The sequence below is a fragment of the Eulemur rufifrons genome, chromosome 8 (genome assembly GCF_041146395.1).
Source record: "Eulemur rufifrons isolate Redbay chromosome 8, OSU_ERuf_1, whole genome shotgun sequence".
In the NCBI taxonomy this organism is placed as follows: Eukaryota; Metazoa; Chordata; class Mammalia; order Primates; family Lemuridae; genus Eulemur; species Eulemur rufifrons.
The window spans coordinates 83,143,188-83,149,205 of NC_090990.1; the positions used below are offsets into that span (position 1 = coordinate 83,143,188).

The 6,018-nt window shown below is 41.1% G+C and overlaps 1 non-coding gene across 1 annotated transcript; it reads left to right on the forward strand.

The window, feature by feature from the left end:
- The first annotated feature begins 5,655 nt into the window (after positions 1–5,655).
- LOC138391000 (U6 spliceosomal RNA) lies at positions 5,656–5,762 on the forward strand. The gene has a single exon (XR_011234645.1). It is a non-coding gene; the product is annotated as a U6 spliceosomal RNA (small nuclear RNA).
- Positions 5,763–6,018: the final 256 nt, after the last annotated feature.

Sequence of the window (6,018 nt, forward strand, 5' to 3'; positions counted from 1 at the left end):
CCACAGAGTAGAGGCTAGTTCTCCCTGTGGAAGAGAACAGCTCCCATGGTTCCTTTAGTCCCTCTATTTAAGCAATGGCTTAATTATAGGCTAAACAAGGGGAGGAATATTCATGTTATTTCTTGGAAAAGGGCAGTGTTTTCCTGGAATTAGGATGTAGCCCTCCTTTTGACTAAACATGGTCAAACCAGAAGTGCCATGGCATCAGGTGTATTATGGGAGTGGGAGGTTTCCTTAGAAACTTTTATGGTAACGAGGGGTACAGGCACACACCACCGCACCCAGCTAATTTTTCTATTTTTTTTGTAGAGATAAGGTCTGGGTCTCAAACTCCTGGCCTCAAGAGATGCTCCCACCTCAGATGCTCGAGACTTCCTGACTCAATTAAGCAATGCTTGCCAGTTCCCTATCTCAGTAAATCAAAGAATTATCTTCACTCCCATGTTTATTGCAGCTTTATTCCCATTAGCCAGATATGGAATCAACCTGAGTTCCCACCAATGGATGAATGGACAAAGAAAATGTGGCATATAACACAACGAAATACTGTTCAAACTTAAAAATAGAAGAAAATCCTGCCATTTGCAACAATATAAATGAATCTAGACAACATTATACTTAGTGAAATAAGCCAGATACAGAAAAACAAATGTTGCATGATCTCACTTATATGTCCAATCTAAAAAAAGCAAACTCATAGTAGCAGGGAGTAGAATGATGGTTACCAGGTGCTGAGGGTAAAGGTAGGTGGGGAGCGGGGGGTGGGGGGGAATGGGTAGATGTTGGTCAAAAGATTAAAAAGTTTCAATTAGACAGGAGGAATAAGTTCTGGAGATCTATTGTATAGCACGGTGTCTATAATTAATAATACTGTATCGTATACTTGAAAATTGCTACAGAGTAGATTTTAAATGTTCTCATCACAAATATGATAGGTATGTGAGGTGACACATATGCCAATTTGCTTGATTTAATCATTCCACAATGTATACATATATCAAAATATCACATTGTACATCATAAATACAGTTTGTCATTTGTCAATTAAAACAAATTAATTTTAGAAAAAAGAAAGAGAAACAGAAATCTGCTAAAATTGAGAAAAAATTATGATCATCTTACCTAGATGACCTGTGAAATCATTTTTATTCTTGCCCTAAAGTTATATAATCAAGTTAAAATTGTTGATTTATAGGAGTGGCATTAGTCCAGCTTACCACATCACTGCTCCAGGGAGCAGATTGATTGACTGGGTTTTGTATCACAGCATCGGTATCAGTACAGTAGTGGTTACTCTAATAAACCTTTCTGTGTGCTTGGTGACAGAGAGAGAATCCAGGTTAGGATTACTCTGACAAGATAGTACTGGATTATTTTAACAATATTTCATTATTTATCTCTCCTTGAAACTAAATTTGAAGTTTCAGCAGGGGGTTTCCTTTGAAGCTTGTTCAGGTTTCAGTTCCTTTCATGCCTGATTTAAGTCTTCTGGCTATAAAGGCAAACTTCTGAGTTATCTGAGTGACTCAGCTCAGGTGAGTGGGCGCAAAAGAGAAACAGGAAATAAGTATGATAAGAAGGGCCAGATATACACCCAGAGGTCATAAGACTACGTTTGGTAACAACCAGTGTCTTTGCAGGAAGCCAATTTCTCCTAAAACTGCTACATAATTTTCAGGTTCATCCGGTATTTTAACACAATGTTTTACTTTGGCATGGTCTGTTCTCATGTGACTAAAGAAGCCTTGAGTCCTCTATTTTATCTGTGCTGTTTTCCCTATAAGAAAAATGAGGGTGAAAAATGCTAAACTAACTCCACCCAAATGGTTAAAGTAACATAGAGTTGAACAAAATTAAACTTATCCTAAGATAATTTGACATTAATATTATATAGGTGCTCTTAAAGTGATCCAAAACATTCTTTGTATGGCATGCATAATGATTAGGGTACTTATTAGCTGTGGAACTTGGACAACTGATTTAACCATTCTGTGCATTTGTTTCTTTACCTGTAAAATGGGGCAATAACAGAACTTGCTTCAGAAGGGTATAATAAGGATTAAATAATTATAGCACTTGGAATAGTGCAGAATATGAGGTAAGGAGTACACATGTGTACTAGCTATTATTGTTGTTGCTGTGTCTATCCTGAAGAGTCATCAATAAGATAGAGAAACATCTCCAAAAAAAAAAAAAAAAAAATCTTCCAACAGCCTATGGAAAACTACCTCGTTTGTTTCCACTGAAGCACTTATATAGCCAAATGCTTCCAGTGTTCAAAGGCCCTTATTAAAATTGCTGATACAGGATGTTACCTAGTGACACATCAGTACAAAGTACATGGCTTACCTTTGTCTTAAGCCCTCTGTTAAGGTCCTAAGGCGCCCTAATGGGGCAGAGTAAAGGTAAATTTGGCTGGGATTCCAGGAAAGGTCAGGTAAGTTGCTGAAATGAGCAGAGAGAAAAACAGTCTGGGAAATATTGGAACTGTAAGGGACAGTGAAAGTGGGGAAGTGTTGAACTCTTCCTTCCTCTCTCCCCTTTCCCCTGAATCACAGAGGATGGGAAAGGAGTTCGTTTTATAAGAAAACTTGAGCTGCTTTTTCCCCAGCCTGCCAGAGTGATCACTTTAAAATGTAAAATTTTAAATTCTCCTACTTAAAACCCTTCAATGCCTTTCCATTTCACCCAATACCGTTGATTATTATTTTGGAATGAATGAATGGGGGAGGAGGTCTGAAATGCTGCAGAAAGGGAGTCCTTAGAGATAAATGGGTTTATGAAAACATCGCTGGCAGAAATGACAAATACTCTGTCCGAAGTTGCAACCTGGAATTTTCTTATTATTTCCTCTCAAAGCCCTTACATTTTCTCCACCCTACCTTTCCCCATTCTCAAAAGAATTTGATCCATTCAGGACAAGGCAATCCAGACCCTCTGTTGAGTCGGTCCCAGTCCCTCCTTTTTCCCGCCTCAAGGAGCCAGTGAAAACCTGTCTCCCAAGTCAGGTGCCTTACACACTTCAGAGCCGGCCTGGGACAGGACGTGCCGGGGGATCCCTTACTATGTAAGCACAAAGGAAGCAACATAGCCCGACAGTTAAGAGCACAGTTTCAGGGATCCAAAAATCAGGGATGGAATCTTAACTTGACCACATCCAAGCTGTTAATAAACCTTTAGGAACTCAGTTTCTCAACTGTAAAATGGTGACAGAAACACCTGCTTGAGGGTTGTTGGGATAATTAAATGCCTGGCACATAATAAGTGCTCAGTAAATATTGACTATTATTGTTAGGTAGATAATGAGGGATTCTGGGTCTCCTAAAGGTGTTGTTGTTTTGGTGAAATTGCCCCAACTGGGAAGAAGGCCCCCACTTGGTCCTGCCCCACCCTAATCTCCCAAGTGACTGCCATACCTGGGGGGGAGGGAATATCCTACGAATCAGCCAAAGAACTTAATATGCCAGCTGCAAAAGAATGCAGAGGACTCTCTAGCCCACGGGCCAAGCAGCATAGGTACCACAGAGTCTGGAAATTGACCTAGAACAACCCATATACATAGTAATGCTACTCTTAACTGTCCAATCAAAGTGGTTCCATGGTGACATCTGAATCATGAGGGAGGTCCCAATCTGGGCACCTATAAAACAAGATGCAGGCCATAATCAAGTCCCCTTTTTGTGCCCTTCCTGTTGCTCTCCCTTTGCTCCAACAATAGGTCCAGTCATCATCTGTGGCATATGTATCATGCTCTGTAAACCTGTATCTTGCTCTTGCCCTATAATCCTATCTTTCTCTCCTCAATAAGCCTCATTTTCATGCTTGCCTTACTTTGGTGTGTCTGGTCATTCTTCAGCCAGGAACTGACATTTCAGACTAAAACGTGACATTATTAGTATTACGATCTTAACTCTAGATACTAGACACAAAACCTCCTTCTCCCAAATCACACACAAGAAAGTGGAGCACAAATGTCATATTGTCCTATTAGTCATGATAAAATTCAAGTTTGATACAAATATGACAATAACCATAGTTCCCTTCTGTTCTTCTAACTTCTGACTGTGTAATAATGTATTTCCTCTGGGCCAGGACAGCCTGCAGATTCAGTTAGGAAGTTAGGGTTCAGTTAGGGTTTCTACTGCTTCTATCATATCCATCCCCTAGCCCTGACCCCTACATCCTTCCAACTCAGTCCTTTTTCTCTCCTGGAGGAAAAGGGAATCTTTAAGGGTGGGGGTATCTCAGGCACTTGGATGTTCTCCCAAGCCTGTCCTGCAGCTTCCCAGTCACTACGAATGTTGACCTCCTGCACACGTCCCTCCCTTATCACTTGCCCCCGCCTGACCATATTGCTCCACAACAGCGTGGCTTCCTGTGAGCCATACCCAGGTAGATCTGCCTCCTTCCAGTCTGTCACTAGCTGTTTTCATTGCGGCTGGTGCTGAGACTGAGGCGGAGCAGAAACTCCTCTTAGGGGTCTACTCGGCCCCCGAAGCATGGAAATAAAGAATCTTGAGTCCCATCATGGGAAATTCCAGGCACCTAGCGAGCTTTCAAAAGTAAATGAACAACTTGAACAAAATAAGCAAGATGATAGTAACAATTGTCTCCCAAGCAAGCCAGAGTCACAAGGTGTTTTGGTTCCCTGTAGAAACTAAAAGGTAACATCCTTTGGGTTTTATTTTATTTTAGAGACAAGGTCTTGCTCTGTCACTCAAGCTGGAGTACAGTAGTTCGATCACAGTTCACTGCGATTTCCAATGTCTAGGTTCAAGAGATCCTCCTGCCTCAGCCTCCTGAGTAACTAGGACTCCAGGTGCAGGTCACCACACCTGGCTACATTTTTTATTTTTTGTAGAGATGAGGATCTCCCTATGTTGCCCAAGCTTGTCTCAAACTCCTGGGCTCAAGCAATCCTCCCGGCTCAGCTTCCCAAAGTGCTGAGATTACAGGCCTGAGCCACTGTTCCTGGCCAAAGATGACATCTTAACATCTGTTCTTGAGTCGTTTTTCAGAAATCCCCACCGAATGGAAAATGCAGACTATTATCACATAGACCTTAGATAAGGGTGAACTAAGGACTGAACTCTGACTGCCATTCTGTGTTCTAAATTTCTTCCTGAGGGGCCTGAAGAGAGTCACACCCACAATTATCAAAGAATCTCTGAATCCACCTATGATCTGTAAGCTCCCCTTTTCAAGATACCCCTCTTTTTGGACCAAACCAATGTAAGTATAACCTCCATGTATTGATTTACAATTTTGCCTGCAATTTCTGCTTTCCCAAAATGTACTCCTGCCTTTAAAAACCCTTGTTTGTAAGCTATTGAGGAGTTTAGGTCTTAACCATTGGCTGCCAGTTCTCCTTGTTTGGTGCCATGAAATAAATGCCCTTTTCTCCCACAGCAAACCTCCCCAGCACTGTTTGGCTTTACTGCGCCAGACAGGTGGACCCCAGTTTCGTTTGGTAACAAGGCCTAGCAGTATGCTTGCCATGCCCCCATTTTTCAGGTAGAGCTTTGCTGTTTCTCAGAGTTCTCAAGCGTCCCAGCCTGGAATGAAATATGGTCATCCCTTGCTACTGATGGGGAATCAGTTCCAGGACTCCACAGATACCAAAACTTGTGAATGTTCAAGACCTTTATATAAAATGTGCTCGCTTCGGCAGCACATATACTAAAATTGGAACGATACAGAGAAGATTAGCATGGCCCCTGCGCAAGGATGACACACAAATTCATGAAGCGTTCCATATTTTTAAAAAAATAAAAAAAAAAAGACCTTTATATAAAATGGCATAGTATTTGCTTATAACCTATACACATCCTCCTGTATACTTCTTTCCCCCAACCCCCGCCAGAAACAGCCAGGAAGTACTCCTGTATACTTAAAATCATCTCTAGATTATTTGAAATACCTAATACAATGTAAATGCTACATAAATAGTTGTTATACTGTATTGTTTAGGGAACAATGACAAGAAAATAGTCTGTACATGTTTAGTACAGATGCAAA